This window comes from Poecile atricapillus, chromosome 19 (assembly GCF_030490865.1).
Source record: "Poecile atricapillus isolate bPoeAtr1 chromosome 19, bPoeAtr1.hap1, whole genome shotgun sequence".
NCBI lineage: Eukaryota > Metazoa > Chordata > Aves > Passeriformes > Paridae > Poecile > Poecile atricapillus.
Genome location: NC_081267.1, coordinates 6,155,630 through 6,179,118, shown reverse-complemented (window position 1 = coordinate 6,179,118; position 23,489 = coordinate 6,155,630). Strand labels below are relative to the sequence as shown.

General features: G+C 51.5%; 1 pseudogene; it reads right to left on the bottom strand.

The window, feature by feature from the left end:
• The window catches only part of LOC131586333 (uncharacterized), a 705,318-nt pseudogene that overhangs the window by 304,279 nt on the left and 377,550 nt on the right, over positions 1-23,489 (bottom strand).

The following is a 23,489-nucleotide window of genomic DNA, read 5'->3' as shown; positions in this document are numbered from 1 at the left end:
TTCAGTTGACAAAGTCCTGTCCTTCTTGTTTTCTCTCTTCAGTCCACCCTTGTTTATGCTTTTGGGCCTGAAACTTGTAACGGCAGTCCTTGGTATCAAGCTAGAAAAGGAATGGTTTTGTCTACCTACTCTGTGAAGAGAGCTCACTAACACTTAATAGGAAGTTCAAAACTACAAACCTAGACAGTGCAAAACATGGAAGTTATTAAAGCTAAAACTTGAGGCATCACACCCGGAGGAGTTGTGGAATCCAATAGTTTTGAGTGGGACTGTGCGGTTTTCAGTGGCATTGAGTGGTTTTGAGGTGACAGATCAAACTCTCATTGCTTTGAGTGCCAAAAAATGGAGAAAACTCCACCAAATAGCTCCACAACCCCTAAGTATTTCCCTGAATACCAGATTACCTTGAAGCACTAGTAAAATGTGAGGCTCTAGATGCCTTTGATGACTTTGTAGACTTTTACCCCAATTTTCTCTGTTTTAAAGGGATGAAGATGAATCAAAAGATAATCAGAACAAAAGAAAATGACAACCAACCCAGTGTCCTCAAAACACAGATCACTGGGAACATGGGTCATCAGGGCTCTGCCCAATGTGGGGCCTCTGATGGGGGATGGAGCTGGAGCAGTGCACGAAGCTCTTCCTGCACTTGGGGCACTCGCAGGGCTTCCCTTACTGGTGCCTCCGTTGGTGTTTGGTCAAGTGAGATCTCTGGGTGAAGCTCTTTCCACACTGGGGACACTCATAGGGCCTCTCCCCAGTGTGGATGCGCCGGTGCCTGATGAGGTTGGAGTTGTGCTTGAAGCCCTTTCTGCAGTCGGGGCAGCGGAAGGGCCTCTCATCCGTGTGAATCCGCTGGTGCACGAGGAGAGTGGAGCTGGTCGGAAACATCTTCCCACACTCAGGACACTCGTAGGGCCTCTCCCCAGTGTGGATGCGCTGGTGGATGATGAGTTGGGAGCTGCAGCTGAAGCCCTTCCCACATTCCCCACACTCGTAGGCCCATTCCCCAGTGTGGATCATCTGGTGGTGGATCAGGGTTTTCCTCTGGCTGAAGCTCTTCCCACACTCCAAGCACTTGTAGGGCTTCTCCCCATCCTGAAGCTGCTCATGGACCACCAGCTCAGAGCCCTGGCTGGATCTCCGGCCGCCTTCCCGGCACAGGGTGGGTCTTTCCTCCTCAGAGCACCCTGGGATGGGTTTGGAGCCCCTCCTCCTGCGGGATCTCTGAATCCTTTCCTCCCTGTTGGATTCCTGCACTGTGGAGCTGCTCAAAACGGCCTCTTCCACGAGGTTCTGCTGTGGGGATTTGTCCTCCCTGGTCTCCATCCTCAGCTCCTTGTCTGGGGGAGGAAGGACAAGGAGAGGATGGGATTTGCCTCCGTGCCAGAGGGAAGGGGAAGGAGATCCCCCCAGTGCGTCCCCGGCAGGACGGCGTCGGCAGCGGGGTTGTCCTGCAGCCGGGGGCCAGGCTGGGCTGGGAGATGGAGCAGGAGAGAGGGGGAAAGGGGCACTGACTTCCTCCTCACCTGCCTGGGTGTCCTGGAGCATCTTCCTCTTCCTCACAGCCTTCTTCTCCATCCAGCCAAGGTTTGGGAATGAGAAATCCTGGTTTGGGAGAAAACAAGGAATGAGCAACATTCAGTTTGAAGGTCCATTTTTCCAAGTCCATCTCTAGAAGTCACCGGATATCTGGGGTGGCTTGGTTTGAAAGGAAAGGTGTTTGCTAAGGAAGGCAGAAATCTCCATTGAAACTGATAAAAATTTAAACAACCCACCCCCTCCGAATTATTATAATCTTGATATCAAAGTGCTCTCAAATAAAGATATAGGAATAGAAATAATAGTTCTTTATTAAAGAAAGGAAAATGAAAATGCAGCAGGACAAAAAACAAGAACAACAACAACAACAAAAAAAACACACAGTAACAACCCCCTGACAGAGTCAGAATACAACTTTACATCCCATTGGTCAGGGTTTTGGAAGCACTCTGATTAAAAACTGGCTGCCTCCTGGAGTGGCTGATGTGGTTCTGTTTAAGCAATGATCCCATAGAAGATTGTAGCTTACCTCTGAAGTTCCAGTGCTGTAGATGGGTCCGGTCTCTCCTCTGGGAATCCAGTGGAGAAAGACTGCCTGTAGTGCTCTGACTCTCAGATTATATCCAGTCAGGAATGCTTGGCTCCTCCGCCTGGGTGGAGCATCTCACAATGGGATGATGTCATTTTATCAGTCCTGCAGTGAGACTCAATGGCCCATTAACAGAAGATATCCCCCTGGAGGGAGGATGGGTGATGGAAGTGATAAAGAACACTGCCCCACCCGGTTTTAATGGCTGGCCTATTAAGAGAAATATCCCCCAGTTCTGAGGGATGGGTGATGGAGGAGATAAGGAAAACTGCTCTACCAGGTTTTAACAGATGGTGATAGAATACATACTTTTGGTTACATCTTACATTGCAACCCAAGACATAGGGTCCATACAAACTTCCCAAATGCCAAGATTCAGCCCTGAAAATGCCTCCCAGGAGTTCCCCATCTCTGTTCTCTCCCTTTTGGTGTTCAGGGGTTCCTCCCTGTTCCGACTGCTGGGGGCCACACTTGTACTGGGGTGGTTTCCTCTCTACTCGGTCCCTGACCTCTTCAGGCTGCTGGGAGTGCCCAGAATCCAGAAAGTTTCACCTGTTTCTATCTCCCCACATAGGGATGCTGGGGATTTTTCGTCTCCCAGGGTCCCTTCTCCCCTTATTCCCTTCTTGGGGGTGCAGGGGGTCCAAGGAGTTCCCCCTGCCCCTCTCTAGGCTGTTGAGGGTCCCATGAATTGTGGTGTTCCCCCTCTCTGGCCTCCCCACTTTGGCGTACTGGGGGACACAGGGCTCTGCTCCTCCAGGCTGCCTCTGTCAGCAGTTGCCACTGGGACCCCCGATATCCACCCAAAGGCATTTTCCACTCATTTTTGCAGTTCTTCATTCTCCAAACATCCCCCCCCCCAATAAAACCCAACCCAGGGACCCCCCAGGATATCTGGGCTGAGTTTCCCTTCCCCGATCACCTGTGGGATGGGGGAGTGATGATCCCACGGGTGGGGGGCTGTGAATTCAGGGAATGCTCAACTGGGATATACTGAGCCTGAGATCATACTGGGATAACGAGCACTTGACTGGGATTACTGGGAGTGTCTGGGAATGGCTATGGACATGCTGAGGGCAATTGGGATACACTGGGAGTGTCTGTGACCATACTGGGGATGACTGGGAACACACTGGGAACAATGGGAACCGTGCTGGGGACAACTGGGACCCCATGCAGGGGATAACTGGGAACAACTGGGAGTGACTGGGTCTGCACTGGGGGCAACTGGCCATGACTGGTACCATGCTAGGAGCAGCTGGGATCATCTGGGGAGTGACAAGGACTATACTGGGGGCAACAGGGTGCAACTGGGATCACACTGGGAGGAACAGGGAGCAACTGGAACCATCCTGATGGCAACTGGCATCCTACTGGGATCACAGTGGGAGCAGCTGGGCCATGCTGGGCAAGACTGGGACCATACTGGCAACAACTGGGACTGCACTCAGAGTGACTGGGAGTGGCTGGGAGCAACTGGGATCAGGCTGGAAGCACCTGAGGAATGACTAGAAGCAACTGGGATAGACTGGGAGAGACTGAAACCACAGTGCAGGTAAATGGGAGCAACTGGAACCACACTGGATAATCCTGGGAACAGCTGTGCCCATGCTGGGCTTATACTGGGATCTTAGTGGAACTAGCTGAGATCATACTGAGAGTGATTGGAAAGGTGCTGTCTGGGACTGGAACCATGCTGGAGGTGACTGGGAGCAACTGGGCCCATCCTGGGAGTGACATGAACTCTGTCATGGGTACTCTGGCCATGACTGGAAGTATACTGGGAGGATCTGGGAATTACTGGAACCATACTGGGGGTGACTGAGTGCAACAGCTCATACTGGGAGTGACTGAGATTGTAGTGGGAGTGACTGGGATCATCCTGAAAGTGTTTTTCTGTAGATTTTCTGTCTTTCTGGTCTCTTTTTCTTCTCCTTCTTATCCTATGTACCTGGAACATTTTTGGATACCTTAATGTTACCAAAAACCTTAAGGGTTAACACTTTTTAGGTTAAATTAACTAAGTTTGCAAAGTTAATGCTAGGGTAAGAGTTTTATGTTCAATTGGATGTTGTATTAAACCCTTTGCCAAAATTCCTTGATTGTCTATATTTTGCCAGTTAAATTTTGTGTCATTTTGACCTCTTAGCTCAGTTGTTAGAGAATGGTGCCAGTATCACCGAGGCTGTGGGTTCAATCCTTTCAGGACTGAAATCCTGTCAGGCCATTCACTTAAGAGCTTGACTTGATGATCCTTGTGGGTCCCTTCCTACCAAGAATATTCTTTACATCTGTCCATCTTGAGAAGATCTGGTTGTTGTTTCTCCTGTGCACCAAACTCAAGCAGAGGAACCTTTGGTTACCACCAGCATTGAAGTATTCTGGGGTGTTACAGCCCTGCAGACTCACAGTGACCTCTTGTTTCCATAAGGCCCCAGAGTGTCCCACTGGTCCCTTGGTTCCATGGGCCCAAGAGTGCCACAGTGATCCCCTTGGATCCACAACTTCCCATGGTGTCACTCTGGCCCCTTGGTTCCATAAGGATCTGGAGTGTCACACAGGTTTATGGCATTTGTCCTTGCTGCCCCTCACATCCCACTGCCCCACAAAGAGCCCCGAGCCACCCGTGAGGGACAGGCCCTGCTGTGCCAGACCTGGGCTCAGGGCTTGGCCTTTCTGCTTCCTCCAACCCAGCCAGGGCTGGCTCAGCATTGCAGTTCCCTGCTCAGAGCCTTTGGCTCCCGGCAATCCTGGCCTCCAGGATCTGCTCTCACCAGTCTCTGGGGAGCCTTTGGCAGTCCCTGCCCTCAGTGGGGCTGATTGAAGCTCCAAGGGACTTGGAGTTTTGCCTCTGACTCCTTGAACAGCTTCTTCAGCCTGAAGGAGGGACAAAGGAGGATCAGAGAAAGGAGAAGGTAGTACGAGGTCAAGCACTCCCTGAATTCACAGGCCCCCACCTGTGGGATCATCACCCCCATCCCACAGGTGACCAGGGAGGGGGAGCTTGGCCCAGATATCCCGGGGGGTCCTTCTTGGGTTGTGTTTTTTGGGGGGGATGTTTGGAGAATGAAGAACTCCAAAGCTGAGTGGAAAATGCCCCTTGGAGGGATAGTGGAGGGTCCCAGCATCCCTAAGTGGGGTGATAGAAACACGGGAAGTTTCCAGATTCGTGGCACTCCCAGCAGTCAGAAGAGGTCAGGGACCGAGTAGACAGGAGACCCACAGTACATGCATGACCCCCAGCAGCTGGGACAGGGAGGAACCCCTGAACACCAAAGGAGGGAGACCAGAGATGGGGAAGTCCTGGGCAGCAATTTTCAGGGCTGAATCTTGGTGTTTGGGAGGTTTTTATGGACCCCATCTCTTGGGTTGCAGTGCAAAATGTAAACAAAAGTATGTATTCTTTCACCATCTGTTAAAACCTGGTAGAGCAGTTTTCCTTGTCTCTTTCATGACCCATCCCTTGTAACTGGGGGATGTCTTCTGTTAATGGGCCAGCTGTTAAAACCAGGTGGGGCAGTGTTCTTTATCTCTTCCACCACCCATCCTCTCTCCAGGAGGATATCTTCTGTTAATGGGCCATTGAGTCTCACTGCAGGACTGATAAAATGACATCATCCCATTGTGAGATGCTCCAGCCAGGGGGAGGAGCCAAGCATTCCTGACTGGATATAATCAGAGAATCAGAACACCACAGGCAGCCTTTCTCCACTGGATTCCCAGAGGAGAGACCAGACCCATCTACAGCACCGGAACTTCAGAGGTAAGCTACACCCTTCTACGGGATCACTGATAAAACAGAACCATATCTGTCACTCCAGGAGGACTGCAGCCACCATTTAATCGGACTGCTACCAGCGTCCTGACCTACAGGGTCTCCAGTTGTATACTGACTCTCTCAGAGTGTTGTTTTTTTGTTGTTTTTTTTCTTTGTAGTGCTGCATTTTCAATTTCCTTTCTAGAAAACAACTATTATTCCTATTCCTATATCTTTATCTGAGAGGGCTTTGATATCAAGATTATAATAATTAGGAGGGGGTTGTTGCTTTACATTTTTATCAATTTCAATGGAGGTTCTGCTTTTATTAGCAAACACCTTTCCTTACAAACCAAGACACCCCAGACGCCCGCGTGACTTCTTGAGAGGGACTTGAACAGAGGGACCTCCAAACTAATTTTGCTCATTCCTTGTTTTCTGCCAAACCAGGATTTCTCATTCCCAAACCTTGGCCCTATGGATGAGAAGGCTGCAAGGAAGAGGAAGATGCCCCAGGACACCCAGGCAGGTGAGGAGGAAGTCAGTGCCCCTTTCCCCCTCTCTCCTGCTCCATCTCCCAGCCCAGCCTGGCCCCTGGCTGCAGGACAACCCCGCTGCCGATGCCGTCCTGCCGGGGATGCACTGGGGGGATCTCCTTCCCCTTCCCTCTGGCACGGAGGCAAATCCCATCCTCTCCTTGTCCTTCCTCCCCCAGACAAGGAGCTGAGGATGGAGACCAGGGAGGACAAATTCCCACGGCAGAACCTCATGGGAGAGGCCATTTTGAGCAGCTCCACAGTGCAGGAATCCAATGGGGAGGAAAAGCCCCAGAGATCCTGCAGGAGGAGGGGCTCCAAACCCATCCCAGGGTGCTCTGTGGAGGAAAGACCCACCCTGTGCCGGGAAGGCGGCCGGAGATCCAGCCAGGGCTCTGAGCTGGTGGTCCATGAGCAGCTTCAGGATGGGGAGAAGCCCTACAAGTGCTTGGAGTGTGGGAAGAGCTTCAGCCAGAGGAAAACCCTGATCCACCACCAGATGATCCACACTGGGGAATGGGCCTACGAGTGTGGGGAATGTGGGAAGGGCTTCAGCTGCAGCTCCCAACTCATCACCCATCAGCGCATCCACACTGGGGAGAGGCCCTACGAGTGTCCTGAGTGTGGGAAGAGGTTTCACAGCAGCTCCAATCTCCTCGTGCACCAGCAGATTCACACGGATGAGAGGCCCTTCCGCTGCCCTGACTGTGGGGAGGGATTCAAGCAAAACTCCACCCTTGTCACCCACCGGCGCATCCACACTGGGGAGAGGCCCTATGAGTGTGGGGAATGTGGGAAGAGCTTCAGCTGCAGCTCCCACCTCAATACCCACAAACGCGTCCACACTGGGGAGAGGCCCTACGAGTGTCCCCAGTGTGGGAAGAGCTTCTCAGACAAATCTAACTTGAACAGACACCAACGGACGCACCAGTAAGGGAAGCCCTGCGAGTGCTCCAAGTGCAGGAAGAGCTTTGTGCACTGCTCCAGCTTCATTCCCCCTTGGAGGATCCACGTTGGGAAGAGACCTGGTGATCCATGTTCCCTGTGATCCATCCTGGGAAGACCTCTACCTTTTCCTGCCCATGGTAATGACATGATGTGAGTTCAAAGAACATGAGGCTCTGACCATGTCCCTGTCATTATATTCAATCCCATCTCAGGTCATTGCCTGGGGCAGGAAAAGGACTCCCTCTGTCTCACCAGAGGAGAAGAGTGTCCTTTCCAGGCAGGAGGAAATATGTGGCCTGGAAGAGCCAGTTGGTGGCATTTTAGTCTTCCCTGTGAATCAATTTTGCTATCCCTTCTGTTATCCAAATTTTTTCTGTTCCTGTTTGTTCCTTATCCCATTGCTGTTCTCAATAAATTGTTCTTATCCCAGCATGGGATCTTTGCCTTTTCTGCTTTCCATGGGAGGTGGGAGGGAAGAGAGCGGCAGCATGGTTTTAGCAGGACCAGGAAATTGGGGAATGCCATTCCTGAAGCCCAGCCCATGGAAACCGAGCATCCCAGCTGGTGCCAGGCCTGGTTGCCATGGCAGCAGCCTTGGGAGCGGGTCCCTGGCTGGGGGCTGTGGGAACCTCTTCCCTCTGGTGCCCAGGGACAGGAGTGGAGGGAGCGGCTGGAGCTGAGGCGGGCAGGTTTAGGCTGGATGTGAGGAAAAGGTTTTTCCCGCGAGGCTGCTGGGGCACTGAACAGGCTCCCCAGGGAAGGCTCCCAGCTCCAGGGCTGGCTGAGCTCCAGCAGCGTTTGGCCAGCGCTGCCAGGCCCAGGCTGGGATTGTTGGGGTGTCCTGTGCAGGGCCAGCAGTTGGACTGGAGGATCCCCATGGCTCCCTCCCAACTCAGCCAATTCTGTGGCTCTGTGATCCCATGAGCCTGGGGATGGGACTGCAAATGGTTGCCATGGCAACGGGCTCTGGCTCCAGGCCTGAGCTGGTGTCCATGGCAACCACCCCTGGCATGGGGTCTCCATGGAGCTGCCAAGGGACTGACCATAGCAACAGGGGCTGTGATGGTTGCCATGGAAACAGCATAGCAACAGGTCCTGGTGATGGTTGCCTGCCAAGGATCAGATTTGTTACAGGCCCTCAGAGGGGATCCATGGGGACATTCCAAGAGTCTCCAGGCTGTTCAAGAGCTGGAATGTCACAGGCACAGACAGGGGCTCCACAGAGACCTCCCAGGGGTTTCTGGGGATGCTGAAGAGCCGTGTGCTCAGACACAGTCACAGCAATTCCATGGTGACATCCCAGAGGACCTTGGGCTGCAAAGGCACCGCTCTGTCACAGGCACTCCCGAGGGCTCCACGGTGACATCCCAGGAGTCCCCAGGCTGCCAAAGAGCCGGGATGTCACAGACACTTCCAGGGCTTCCTGTCATGGGCAGAGTGGGAGCTTCAGGCTAAAGCTTTATTTCTTCATTAGAGAAACTCCTGCTGAGTCATGAGGTGGAGAAATGACACCCAACAGCCACCAGGGATCCTCAAACTGCTCTAGGTCACCTACACTTTTAAATTCCTTCTAAGAGAGGAGACTGGGAGCAGCTGGATTCAATCCCAGCCCAAGTTTGTCAAAACTTTATGTGTAAATATTGGACAGGTGGAATTGAACCTTAATGCAATTTGTCCCACACGATTAACAATGGAATATCAGATATATTTATACAAATACAACTGTGACTGATTCTGAACATGATTTATTTACACCACAGAGTAAATAAAGAAAAAGAGTTATTTACTCAACAGTATAGGAACTATAACAATTATTAGACTATAGTGCTCTAGGAAGCAATTTTGAAGTCAACAGGGCCTTGCTGGAGTTGTTTGAGCCCATTCCAGGCACAGCCTCCTGCTCCAGCAGGAACTGCCTTTCCTGTGCCATGGCCAGCGCAGATCCTGCTGCAGGAAAAGCCCCAGGCCAGCCCCAACCCAGGGAAGGGCTCGGGCACAAGTGCAGAGTGCCGTGCTGGGAGCTGTGCCAGGGACAGCCTGAGGCACCAAAGGCACCTTGGCAGCAGCAGCTGCTTCCAGGCCATGGCCAGAAGGCTCCCTTGGCACCCCGGCCTGGTGGCCAGCACTGCAGAGCTGCTGCTTCAGGGCTCATTTCTGGCTGGGCTCTGAAAAGCCACTGCTGCTCCAGGAGCCTGACTGGGAAGCAATTGGCCCCAGCACCCTGGGGACAAGATAATAATGAAACAGCTCTTCATGGCAGCAGAGACAAGGCAGGGGAAGAGGAAAGGGGAGAGCCAGGCCCAGGGGACATGGCTGCAATGGTGATGGCTGTGAGGTCAGTGTCACTGCAGCAGCCTGGCTGGCCCTCAGCAGACATTCTGGCCTGGAGGGTTGTGTGGGCAGCCAGCACATCAGAGAACCCACACAACAGGAATTCCATCCTTGGGGAGGGGAGGGGCTTTCACTGTGTCAGGTGGAACAGAGATGCTGCTGCTCTTGGAGCAATCCTGGTATGAGGCATACATTTGTCTGCAAAAGCAGTTGCAGTTTTGTGCCACTCTGATTGTACAATATTTCCTCCTTCTAAAAACAACCAAATCTACTCTGGTTCACTTTAAAGATATTCATCCTTGTTCTGTCACTGCAACATTTGGGAGAAAATCACTTTGACCAGTGTTTACATTTTCACAGACCATGCAGAGAACCCAAAAAAGCTCTCAGGATCAGGTTTGGAGGCCTCATCACATAAGCAGCAGGTAGAGGCTGAGGGCCCTGAGCCTGAGGCCAGCAGGGGACAAGTGACCCTGGCAGCCCTGGGGCCTCATTGCCTCCTTGTCCCTGCTCAGCAGCCTGGCAGGGGCCGCCCCATGGTGCTGCCCTTGGCATTGCACATCCCCACATGCCAGTGCCCCGGGAAGAGCCCTGAGCAATGAGGGAGGGACAGCATCTGCCTTGCCAGGGGCTGGGGCTCAGCCCTTGGCCCTTGGCATTCCTGAAACACATCCAGCTTTGCTCAGCACCACAGACACCTTTCCCTTGCTTGTCCCCAGCTGCCATCAGGGCCTCCAGTCTTCTGCTCTACCTGGAACCTGGGGACGCTTTCTCACTCGTGTCTCTCATTTCAACTACAAGAAACTTCAGTGTTTCCATCTGACTTGGAGCTCTTGAGAAGTTTCTGGAGCACACTCTGAGGGACTGAGTGTGATGCAAAGAGCCCCAAAGGCCCAAGAGGGTGATGAAAGTGCTGGTGCTGTGTCTGTGCTGCTGAGCTGGGCCGGGCTCCTGGCCCAGAGGCAGCTCCTGGCAAGGGCAGCGCTGCAGAGAGACAGCTCTGGCCAGGAGCAGCTCCTGAGCACAGCCCAGCAGGGCTGGGGCCCTGCCAGGGCAGCTCAGGGACACGAGCAGGCCCAGACAGAGCTCCCAGGGGCTCAGCACTGGCAGGGGCTGTGGGATGTCCCAGAGGGGGCTGTGTCACAGCAGCACCTCTGTGGCTGTGTCCTGGAGCCCCAGAGCAGCTGTGATGTCAGAAAGGGGCTGTGTGACAGCTCCGAGTGGGTTGTGTGAGGTCACAGATGGGGCTGTGACATCACAGGGTTTGTTGTGTGAGGTCACTGAGCAGCTATGGCATCATAGAGGGGATTCTGTGACATCAGAAAGCAGGGTGTGATGTCACAGTGTGGGCTGGGTGATATCACTTAGTGGGCTGTGACATCACAGAGAGGACTATGACATCAGAGGTTGAATGCATGACATCACAGAGTGGGTTGTGACATCACAGAGTTTCTGTATGACATCGCAGAGCCACCACAGGGTGGGCTGTGACATTACTGAGTGGGCTGTGAGGTCACAGAGCAGACACCACAATCCCAGAGGGCGGCTCTGTGACATCAGACAGATTGTGACATCACAGAGCAGCTGTGTGACAGCAGAGAGAAGAGTGTGTGATGTCAGAGAGAAGGCTGTGACATCAGAGAGTAGGTTCTGTTATCTCAGAGGGGCTGGGACATCACAGTCCAGACTGGGACATCACAGAATGGCTGTGGGACATCCCAAGGTCTGTGGGGCATGGGACAGGGGGACAGGGAACCCCCGGCAGCATCCCTGTGTCCCCCAGGGCCAGAGCCTGGGCCAGGATTCCTTCACCCTGTCACCAACGAGGGCTTGAGAGCACTTAAAAAATCCCCAGCAAGGGAGCAGCAAAAACCAGATTTAATATTAAGCACCAGCAGCACAAAGTTCCTTGGCAAGAGTCACTCTGCTCCTGACTGGGCACTTCAGGCACAGCAAGGAAACAAAGCAACAACAAAACCAAACAAAATCCAGGCAACTAAACCAGAAATGAACCCAGAACCGTCCCTCTGTGTGTGTGTGTGTGTGTTTGAGCTTAACAGAGCTCAAACTTAACAGGACTTCACTTATGCCTTAATTTATACCTCAAACATCACAATTTAGCAAAAGCACTTAACAGTATTTAAGCTAACTTATAACTAATGACTTCAGGATTTAACAGTGGAATAACACTTAACAATATTCAACTTAGCTTATTGTTGGAGTCAGAGGCACTGAGAGTGTGCCCTTATCTCTGATGCCTGGCTCTGACATCCAAAAAAACACTGAATTTCATATAACACCGTGAAAACAACTGTTAAATAGAAAAACCAGGAGGGTAAGTGTGTAGATTAGAGAGCTTTCTTATGTCACTGCATGAAAAAGTTAAAGTTTGGAGTTTAAACTAGTTCAGAAAATAGAGGACAAGATGGAGGATTCAGGGTGTTGTCTCTTGTCCTTCTTTCTTCTTCATCTTCTTCTTCTAGAGGTTTTTGGGTAGTAGTAGGTGATTGGATAGAGAATGCTGCAGTGCAGCACACAAGTGTTGGGTCATTGGGTCACTAAGAAAAAATATCTCCTTGGCATTTGTTAATTGGGTAAATGAACATATAAAAAACCTTGAAGAAGATCTTTGTTAGTCATTTTGCACCTTTCTATCTTAGTGCACATAGCTGCTTGTGGCTCCTTGTACCCTGTATACATGTAATGGAGATAAAAGAAGAATAAACAACCAAGTCCAAACAAGAGAAAACTGCCTCTATCTCATTAATCTTCAGTCCAAGGGGGAAAAAGAACCCAACCACAAGTGTCCCATCAGGACACCAGGGCCACACTGCACCACTGCAGATGGGAGCAAACCCTCATGGACTGTGTGCCTTACAAATCTGCTAAACCCATGTCACACACATCCCTGAATTCAGACATTTAAAATATGTACATTTATCCATAGATACCTTTTCATCAGCAATATGTGCTATAAAACACACAAGAGAAAAGGGTCGGGATGCCATTGCACACTGGCAGTCAGCCTTTGCTGTTTTGAGAATCCCTCATAGCATCAAAACAACACACATCTCACAGAAAACAAAACATTTCATACAGCCCTGGAGTGTAACACACCACACTGGCGTTCCTCAAATAACAATAAAACAGGCCATTGTGGGAAGAGCACATGGCACTTTAACAGGAATTACTGAAAAACAAAAGGGAGGAATGTGTGGTGGGACCCCAGAAAGCAAAGTAGCTAAGGCTGTTCATGCAATAAATCATTCAGCAGTATCAGAAGATCCCCAAACCCAGGCTCGCTTGAACTCTGCAATTCTAACACAAGTGAAAGACTTAGCAATGTGAGCGCTAACAAGAATTACCAACTTGTCAGTGCCAACCCAAAGCTATTCAAGTAGAAGACAAAACCCCAATGAGCTATATATGCAGTGAAGCAAGGGGTCAATTAACGCTACAACTGGCATGAGATAATGCAAACCAAGACTGTAGAAAAATTATAGCTGCATTACCTCAAGAGAATCCATCTCTGGAGGAGATGATTACAGCATGTGCTAAGGTTGGGACTGGATCTCATCACATGGATATGCTAGCCAATTCTATTACAGCTGCTGTTAAACTCACACCCCATTGCTACAAGTGTGGACAACAAGGCCACGGGAAAATAAACTGTCCACACCAGCCCATTCCACAGGGGACAGCTCAGGGACAAAGAAGTGATAATGCAAGCTGCAACCAACGTGAAAGAGTTGAACATACAGCCAAAGGGCACAAACAACACCCTCCTGACAGTACCTCTACGGATGTGATGGAGGAGATTAAAGAAGAGCAACCAGAACAACTTATTCACCATGAAAATCAGACTCTTGAAAAGACAGTTCATTTAAAAACTGTTTGCTTACAAATTGTTTTTCTGCTAAGTTGGGTTTTTCTCACGGTTCTAAATGTTGAATGTTTTTTGTTTCTTGTTTAAAGAGTTCAGGATAATCTCAGTTCTAAATACTTTCTTGTTTTTTAATGTTAAGTTGTAACTTTTAACTATAAGTAGTTAACCTGTGGCTTGTTACCTGAAAGGATTGTGATCCTGTCTGCCAGCTCCTGGAAGTGAGTGTTGCAAACTCAATTTAGTACACAAAGCATATTGCTTGCTGAAGAGAATTAATTGTGTCAAGTTAACTAGAAAACTTCATTCAAATTAAACCCATGCTGTCCCTGTTATCATGTCTGCAAAGGGCCCTTGCAGATAGGGTAACAGAGAGCATTTTCTATTTTTTAATTTAACCAAAAAGGGTGAATTGTCACAGTATGGTCACAGTAGAGCTGGTCAGGACTGGACAAGGTAAATTTAGACATAACACAAATCTAATTTAGCAGTAAATTCTCTTTAGCCATAGATTTTAGCACAAATTTAATTTAGGGAGCCTAATTCATGTCTGAACCACTGCACACCACTGGCCAGGATGCAGAGCAGGGAGGGAAGTATCAGCCAATGGCTGTCTAGCCTGGGAAATTTGAATTTGGTATTCAAGTGAGTTCTGAATAATAAACGAGGCTGTTTTGTCTAATGAGCAACTGGAGCACGAGTCGTGGATTTTGTCTCCTCACTCATGACCAGCATGTTACAGATACACCTTGGGCAGTACAAGAGCCTGGCCAGGGCTACACCCAAGATGGACCAAAAATGGTCATAAAAATGGACAACTCATCACAAGGTCCCACATTTTTAGAAGTTTAGGTTCATCTGCATATTTGGGTTCATTGTCCAATTACAGCCTCAGATGATGAAGTCCCATCCTTCTTGTTTTCTCTCTTCAGACCACCCTTGCTTATGCTTTTGGGCCTGGAACTTGTAACAACTGTCCTTGGTATTAAGATAGAAAAGGATTTGTTTTGTCTACCGACTCTGTGAAGAGAGCTCACTAACACTTAATGTGAAGTTCAAAACTACAAACGTAGGCAGCACAGAATATGAAAAATATGAAAGCTAAAACTTAAGGCAACACACCCTGAAGGGTTGTGAAACTAAATAATTTTGGAGAGGGACTGAGTAGATTCAGTGGCATAGAGTGGTATTGAGGAGACAGATAGAAGCTCTCGTCTCTTTGAGTGCCAAGAAATGGAGACAATTACACCAAATAACCCCACAACCCCCAAATCCTCCGAAGAATCTCCCAGATTCCCTTGAAACACTAGTAAAATGTGAGGTTTTAGATGCCTTTGATGAATTTGTTGATTTATACCACTCTGTTATTTCTCTGTTTTAAATAGATGAAGATGAAGCAAAACATAATTGAAACCAAAATAAAATGACCTCCAGCACAGTGTGTTCCCAACAGAGATCACTGGGAACGTGGGTCATCAGGGCTCGGCCCAATGTGGGGCCTCTGATGGGGGATGGAGCTGGAGCAGTGCACCAAGCTCTTCCTGCACCTGGGGCACTCGCAGGGCTTCCCTTACCGGTGCCTCCGTTGGTGTCTGGTGAAGGGAGAGTTCCTGGAGAAGCTCTTCCCACACTGGGGACACTCGTAGGGCCTCTCCCCAGTGTGAATCATCTGGTGGATGGTCAGATGGGACCTCTGGCTGAAGGTCATCCCACACTCCCAACACTCATAGGGCCGTTCCCCAGTGTGGATCCTCTGGTGGCAGATCAGGCTAAAGCTCTGGCTGAAGCTCTTCCCACACTGGGGACACTCATAGGGCCTCTCCCCAGTGTGGATGCGCCAGTGGGTGATGAGGGTGGAGTTGTACTTGAAGCCCTCCCCACAGTCAGGGCAGCGGAAGGGCCTCTCATCCGTGTGAATCCGCTGGTGCTGGAGGAGAGTGGAGCTGGTGTGAAACCTCTTCCCACACTCAGGACACTCGTAGGGCCTCTCCCCAGTGTGGATGCGCTGGTGGATGATGAGTTGGGAGCTGCAGCTGAAGCCCTTCCCACATTCCCCACACTCGTAGGGCCATTCCCCAGTGTGGATCATCTGGTGGCGGATCAGGCTGTTGCTGTGGCCAAAGCTCTTCCCACACTCCAAGCACTTGTAGGGCTTCTCCCCATCCTGAAGCTGCTCATGGACCACCAGCTCAGAGCCCTGGCTGGATCTCCGGCCGCCTTCCTGGCACAGCGTGGGTCTTTCCTCCTCAAAGCACCCTGGGATGGGTTTGGAGCCCCTCCTCCTGCAGGATCTCTGAATCTTTTCCTCCCCATTGGATTCCTGCACCGTGGAGCTGCTCAAAACGGCCTCTTCCACAAGGTTCTTCCATGGGGATTTGTCCTCCCTGGTCTCCATCCTCAGCTCCTTGTCTGGGGGAGGAAGGACAAGGAGAGGATGGGATTTGCCTCCGTGCCAGAGGGAAGGGGAAGGAGATCCCCCCAGTGCGTCCCCGGCAGGACGGCGTCGGCAGCGGGGTTGTCCTGCAGCCGGGGGCCAGGCTGGGCTGGGAGATGGAGCAGGAGAGAGGGGGAAAGGGGCACTGACTTCCTCCTCACCTGCCTGGGGCATCTTCCTCTTCCTCGCAGCCTCTTTCTCCATCCGGCCAAGGTCTGGGATTGGGAAATCCTGGTTTGGGGAGAAATACAATTCACAAGCACATTGGATTAGGGGGTTCCTCCTGCCCAAGTCCATCTCTAGAAATCCCAAGCTCTCCATAAAAACCTCCCAAACACCAAGATTCAGCCCTGAAAATGCCTCCCAGGAGTTCCCCATCTCTGGTCTCTCCCCTTTTCATGTTCAGTGGTTCCTCCCATCCCAGCTGCTGGGGGTCACACTCTTTCTGGGGGTCCCCTGTCTGCTCGGTCCCTGCCCTCCCCAGGCTGCTGGGAGTGCCAGGAATCAGAAAAGTTCCCCCTGTTTCCATCTCCCCACTCTGGGATGCTGTGATCCCCAATGTCTTCACAAGGGGCATTTTCTGCTCAGCTTTGCAGTCCTTAATTCTTAAATATCCCCCCCCCCCCAAAAAAAATTCAACCCAGGGACCCCTCAGGATATCTGGGCTGAGCTCCCCCTCTCGGGGTACCTGTGGGATGGGGGGTGATGATCCCACAGGTGGGGGACTGTGAATTCAGGGAGTTCTTGACCTCTTGGTTCCTTCTGTTTTCCCTGATCCTCCTTTGTCCCTCCTATTCCCGTTGAAGTTCATTTAAAAAATTATGGTATGTCCCAAGGGAAGAACTCACCCTTGCTGTTGTATAAGGTTAGTCCCTACCTAACCTCCCTTTTCTTTTCCCTATCCCATTGGCTGTAACCCCCCCTGTATCCCCTGGACACCCCCTCCCCCAAGTTTAAGAGAGCACCTGAGGAATCTCAGCCTCTTTCTTGTCCCAGGCGATCCACATACAATAAACCCAGGACCACGTCTCGTAAGTCTGAGCCTTCTCTGTCTAAAATACCGTAGGTCCATGTTGGATAAATTTTGAGACCCCTTCCCACCCGTGTTCTGAGAAGGGCGGACACATCCCCATGGGGGACAAGAATGAAGGGGTTTGTGGAGTATTTACAACATCTTCCTCCCTCTCCTCCCCTTCCATCCCTCCTCCTTCTCCTCCCTAACGCCAGCTCCATCTCCTACTTCCATCCCTTCTCTCTCTCCTTCTTCATCCCTCCTCTTCCATCCCTCCTCCTCCTCCCCCAGGAGCAGTGACACCCTCGGTGCCCCGTTCCCAAACCCCTCACAGCCCACGGCAGGAGCGGGGATGGAGCCGGGACAGGTCGGGATGGGCAGCGCGGGGCTCTCCGCTGCTCCCACCCGCTGGGGACGGGGGGAACCCGGCCCGGGGAAAAGGAGAGGGAAACTGGGAAAATTGGGGGCTGCAGATCCAACCTGGGGCTGGCTGGGGACCCTGGCTGGGGACTGCCAGCCCTTGGGGCTCCTCTGGGGAGATGCGGGAGGGGGGAACACAGAGAGGGCTGGGGGATCCCAGGGGTGGCAGCACTGGCAGGGACTGGTTTGGACTGGGATCATCCTGGCAGTGGCTGAGATTGCACTGGCTGTTTACTGACATCATACTGGGATCATACTGGGATCATACTGGGATGATACTGGCAGTGAGTAGGAGCCTCCAGGGGGCAACGGAGACCAGGTTGTGAGGAACTGGGAATATGCCCTGCGCTCCCCAGAACCTTGAGATCGCCCCCCCATATGTCCCATAAGTCTCCCCCAGACACTTCAGGATCCCCGAGTGCCCCCTCAGCACCCGTTCGAGGCCCCCCAAAGCGTCCCAGGATCCCTGAATGCTCCTGACCCCACAGATTCCCCTTCCAGCCACTGCTGGGAATTCATCTCCCATCATCCCACAACACAGTTCCGCGCCCAAACCTCCTGCCGTGCCCCGCGCCCTAAAGAGCCCGGTTAGAGCTCCCCAGGTTCCCCCCAAGTGCTCCCGAGCCGTATACATTCGCCCCCAGCACCTGCAGCCATGGCTCGGATGCAAAAGTTTTCTCCAAGTGTTTCCCCACACCACCAAACGCGCCTTCCGAGCCACTTCCGGGACTACAGCTCCCATCATGCTCCGCGGCGCCCATAGAGCGCTATTCCAGCCGGGACTCCATCTCCCGTCATGTCCCGCGCCTCACCGGAACCCATTGGAGCTGCGCCTACAACTCCCGTGATGCTCCGCGGCACCATTAAACCGTATTATACCGGTGCCTACAACTCCCATCATCCCCCGCGCCCCATAGATTCCCTGTTACAGCCCGCCAAGTGCCCGCCCGGACCCCGAAGGGCCCCCAGATTCCCCTCCCTGACCTCCAAGTGCCCCCCTGGACCCCCAAGTGCTCCCCCGAATCCCGAATTGTCCCACAGAATCCCTAAGTGCCCCTCCAAGTGCCCACCCGGCTCCCCCAAGTGTCCTCCAGACCCCCAAGTTCTCTCTAAATTCCCTCCCCAGACCCAAAACTTCCCCAAATGTTCCCCAGAAAAGTCTCCATGTACCCCAAAGTGGCCCCTTTTACCCTGTCTGAGAAAATTATAAAAAAATATGCTCAAAAGACTAAAAATAGGTGTAATTAGGATAAAGAGGGAGAAATAGTGATCAATTAATGAAGGGAATTGTAGTACTTTGAACCAAGGACCGATAATGTTTTTAGTTGCTAAAATTGTATCAATTCTTTCATATAAATATAAAAATTAAGTTATAAAAATGCAGAATAATATTATTGTAAAAATTAAAATTTTATTTTTAATTATTTATTAGATTTTAATTATAAAGAAAAATTGGTAAATGTTCTCAATTCTTTGGGATGTCAGTCCCAGGTGGGCGATGTCAGACATGCTGAGGCTCGGCGTGAGGAGCAGGTTGTCCAAACAGGGGCAGCCCACAAGGGGCTCATTCTTCTCTGTGACCAGACCTCCTCAGGAGACATTCAGCATCAGGAGTGTAAAGAGTAAATCGTGACCTCCTGATCAGTACACAAAGATGTTTTACAGTTTGAACAGTAGAATGTTGTCACCGTAAGGGGCCTTCTTTGTTAATATACCTCATGTTGTGTCATGTTTAGTAAATACCAATGTTGTTGTACCAGCCTTCTTTGTTAAAATATTGGTATAAATGAAATTAGAATTTTCACAACTAGGTCCCTTGGCTTAATGGCAGTTTAATTAAAAATCAATGCAATTTACTAAATTGAATAGTAATGTGGTATAAAAGAATACAGTTTAGTAAAATAATGCAGTTTAATAAAAAATAAAAATTTATATATAATCTGCTAGAAATTAAGTATGATTAAAGCATAAGCAAAACTGACCAGGCTATGGAGGCTTCCCACGCTGCCTCACGTTCAAAGCAAAGCACTTCAGGCTAAACTTACATACTGTATGCTTATACATATTCATTAATGTTTCCTGTAAGTTTCCTCCTATTTCCGATTTTTCTGACTTTACATCACTTTTGTTCACGGCGCACGCCTCACTTGTTGTTATGAGGTCTTCAGTCTTCTTTTGGTGGTTTTTTGGCAAAGGCTTCACCTCTTCCTCATCGTTATTTGGATAACCTTACAGGTTTGTGTGTGTGTACTAAGCGCTGTGTTATGTTAGTCTACTAATTAGCCTTATGTTTACTAATCTTTAGGCCCAGTGCCTAAATTTGTTCTAATTTTGGCCATTTTGGTCTTGAGACACCATTTATCTTCTAAACTACATCCTGTACATTAATTTTGACATGTAACATCTGCAAAGGGGTACATCTGCTTTGTAACACTGATTCTTGATTGTTTCTAATAATAACAACTTTAATAACAGTACAATTTAGTTAGCAAGAACCATTTCCATTTATTAAAACTGCAAATACCCCTCATGTCCCTTTTTATTGGTTTCCATGCTAACGGCCTTGCTTTCTTCCTTGCGATGGATAAACTTGTATTTTCTCAATTTCTCCTTTTGCTAACTCAATTCTTTGGCCTGCAGATCAGCTGCTGAGCCCATCCACATTCACCTCTTAGTCTTCAGAGGGAAACTTTGAGCACAGTGAGAATCTCCCAGTGTGCAAGAGGGTCCCTGTGTGCCAGCTGCAGCTGGGGCCTCAGCCATCTCCTCTCTCAACAGGTTCCCCTCTGCAGCTTCACAAGTCCAGCCAAACACCTCCCTCAGGGACACCTGCACCACACATTTCACATCTCCATGCCCATTCGTGATGTCCCTGTCACAGCTGCATTACCAGCTTGCTGCTGTGCAGATGCTGCCACCACCCAAAGCAAGGCCCTGTGTCCCTGAAGGGACCCGCCCTGCTCTGTGGCCTGGACTGAAGGTGGGTCCCTCCTGCCAGGGCAGGGCCCAGCACAGCTCTTCTGTTCCAATAAAGAGATGGAGCTCTCACCCCAGTGTCTGGCTGGTACCACCAGCAAAGCCCACACAGCACCAGCCCTGGCTGAGCTCCATGTCCAGGAGCAGGCAGGGCTGACCATGGTGTGGGCAGGCAGGAGCCAGGCAGGGGCTGCTGTGACCAGCGGCAGGGCACTGAGGGGCTGGGGGAGTCCGTGTTGAGCATCCCTGGGATGAGGGCACATTTCCTTCAGTGGCATCACCTGGGCCTGAACCTCCTCCAGTGCCATGCCCAGGAAGAGAGGCAACCATCAAGAGCATCTCCTGGGACACCGCCTGACCAGTAATATCAGCAGGCAAAACCAAGGTTTTGTTTAGCAATGACCCTTTGATGAAGTCAAAGATTTACAATCAGTCCAGTACAGATTGGAGTACAGATGGGAGTAACTCAGGGGATACAGCCAAGGCCATGAGGTCACAGCAGCCTGTGGGGTGACAGCAGGCTGAGGTGACAGCAGGCTCTGAGGTCACAGAGGTCCCAGAGCCCCGTGGTTGCACAGCACCACAAGGACCGAGCAATCAGTCCTTGACCACGACTGTTGTGGCAGCAGCGGCGGCGGCAGCAGCGGTGCTGACATTGGGACAGCGGTGTCAGGACAGTGGTGGCAGCAAGAGCTGCAGGACTGGCAGTGGGCAAGGCACCATGGCCTTTGCTCTGCGCCTCCTCCTCCTGCTCCTCCTGGCAGTGGCCCTGCCTGACAGGGCTGCCCAGGCTGCTCCGTGGTGAGCAGGGCGAGCAGGTGAGCCGGTGGCCTCGGTCCCTTTTCCCAGGACAGCGCTCCCTTCTCCCTGGGAAGCTTTGGGGATGGTTTTCCCCAGGGCTTTAGGGAGGGTTTCCTCTGTGGGAGGGAGAGAGGCCCCAGGGGCCAAGGGATGGTCCCACTGCCCCTCCAGAGATGTTGCACAGGGTCTGCAAAGAGGATGGAGAGTGACCAGAGCCAGCCCAGTGCTCTCCAGGCCACTCTGCAGCTTTGGCCATGTCCATTGACATCTGGCTCCCACAGCCTTACCCAAACCCCTTGCAGTTCCCAGTTCCCTAAAACAGAAGGGGATCCCAGCTCACCCTGGTAATGGTCCTGAACTGTGCTCCCTTCTAGATTGGGATCGTAACTTGCATTATCTGGATGCCCTCTTGGATAAAGGCTTGAAACGCTTGGAGAATGCTGGAGGCAAGTTCTCAATGTGCCTTTCCTGAGAGAATAATGGGTGTCAGTGTGGCAAGAGCTTCCTCATGTGCCATTATCTCTTAACATAATCTCAGGCTTGACGGATTCTGGAAACCTTGCCCTGCTCTCTTCTGGAGCCCTGAGTGAGTGCATAACATTGCTGTCAGTGGGAGGAAGGAGCATTTAGCTATCAATCCTCTTCCCGTGTGCAATGCCAGTGTCACCTTCTGTGTGCTCTGTGCAGCCACAGAGAAGAGCAGAGAGGGAGGGTCCGGGCCCAAGGCTGTGCCCTGGGACTGTGCCTTGTGTGGCTCCTTTGCTGGCCCCAGGGAGCCTGAGCTGCTGCTGCCAAGCCCTGGCCCTGCCTGGGGCTCAGTTCAGAGCTGCTGGCAGCTCCAGGGTGTCCTTTCTCCCCTGACTGCCATTCAAGAAGCTTCTTCTATCCTGGTGTGGGGCAACTGCAGGCACGTGGTCTCCCTGCCCCTGCTCCTGGGTGGAAGGCAGAGATGAGGGAGTGCCTTGGAGGGCAGCAATCAGCCAGGTGCACTCACTGTCACTCCAGCCTGAAAGAGAATCATGAGCACTGTCCAGGACCTGTTCTGTCCTGCCTTTCCTTGCAGCTGAATCTACTGATGAAGGCGATCCAGCTTCCCAACCCATGTCCAGGACTCAGCCCTTGGGAGATGGTGAGGGTAGGTCAAAGCCTTTCCCCCTGGGAAAGCTGCCAGCTCAGAACCTTAAAGCTTGTCCAGCTGGCAGCGATGAGAGAAGCTTCTGTGGCTGTTGAGTTACAGGTGTGTCTGCAGGGAGGACTCTCCCAGCTCCCCGGTTGGTCACTGCACACAAGCCCATCTCCCATCACAGGGGTGAGTGGTGTGTCCCTGCTGATCCCACAGGCTGAGGACTGGTTTTCTGGGGTCCATTCCTGGGAAATGGATCTATTTCCTGTCATGGTCCTCTGAGGAGGAGGAACAAAGCTACAGGAGTTATGAAACCCCATGAGCCATCCAAACCCATGAGGCAAATGCTGAAGGAAATGCTGCAGGGAGCGCAAAGTGGGTCCATGTCCCTCAGCATTCTCCTGAGACTCAGCAGCCGGGAGCTTTCTCTGCACCTCTGGACATGCAGTGCCCAACACAGCAGGAAGGGATCCATGTCAGCCTCACTGCCCTGCTGCTGCTTTCACACAGTGCAGGGCTGCTTCCCAGCTTGGCCTGGCTGCAGCTTCTCCCCAGCCTCTGCAGGAAGGCATTTGGCATCAGCTGACAGGGAGCCCAAACTCCACCACTGGCCATGCCCACCCTGAGATCTTCTGCACTTTCCCAGTCTCAGGGTGGACCAGAAATGGTGTTTGTTTGGAGAAAGGAGGGCCCTGGCCAATCCCAAAAGTTTATATGATTTCCTTTGATAAGCATTGCCTCCTGAAGATGCCACCTCCCCAATGGGGAAAATTCCATCTGATTCAGGTGTACAGTTTATTTTTTTTCAGAGAAGGACCAAAGGGCTGTGCTGAAGGCAGTGTTTCCCAGAGGAAGCAGTGGCTCATGGGCAGCCTCTGCTGCAGGAAGGGAGGCCATGCCAGGCACAGTCACAGTCCCAGGAGGTAATTGCTGTGCCTCTGGGCCTGAGCCCTGCTGAGGCTTGAGCTGCCATCTCTGCTGCTTGGCAGTGCAGGCACAGCCCGGACAAGACCAGCACAGCCCAGTGGAATTATCCCCAGCAGGCTCAGGGCACTCGGCTACTGAGCAGTCCTGCTGGGGTCCCTCCATGGGAGACAGGTCCCAAATCCTGGCAGCAGCTGCAAAAGAGCACCCATG